The following is a 242-nucleotide window of genomic DNA, read 5'->3' on the forward strand; positions in this document are numbered from 1 at the left end:
AAAGAGACGGATGGGCGATTGAAGAGAGAGGAGAAGACAGCTGGGAGCAAAGGAGGAAGAGGGGGACGGGCGGATGGAGAAATGGAGAGCTGGAGAGAGAGAGAGAGAAAGAGAGAGAGAAAGAGAGAGACGGTGGAACTTCATCCGAATTGGCGTGGCTCGTGGCCCATAGCCCGTAGCCCAGCACCGTGCCTGGGGGTTGGAAGTCCGTAGGGGGCGACGGATCGAGAAGGTTTACGTCG

This window comes from Apis dorsata, unplaced genomic scaffold (assembly GCF_000469605.1).
Source record: "Apis dorsata unplaced genomic scaffold, Apis dorsata 1.3 scaffold_52, whole genome shotgun sequence".
Taxonomy (NCBI): domain Eukaryota; kingdom Metazoa; phylum Arthropoda; class Insecta; order Hymenoptera; family Apidae; genus Apis; species Apis dorsata.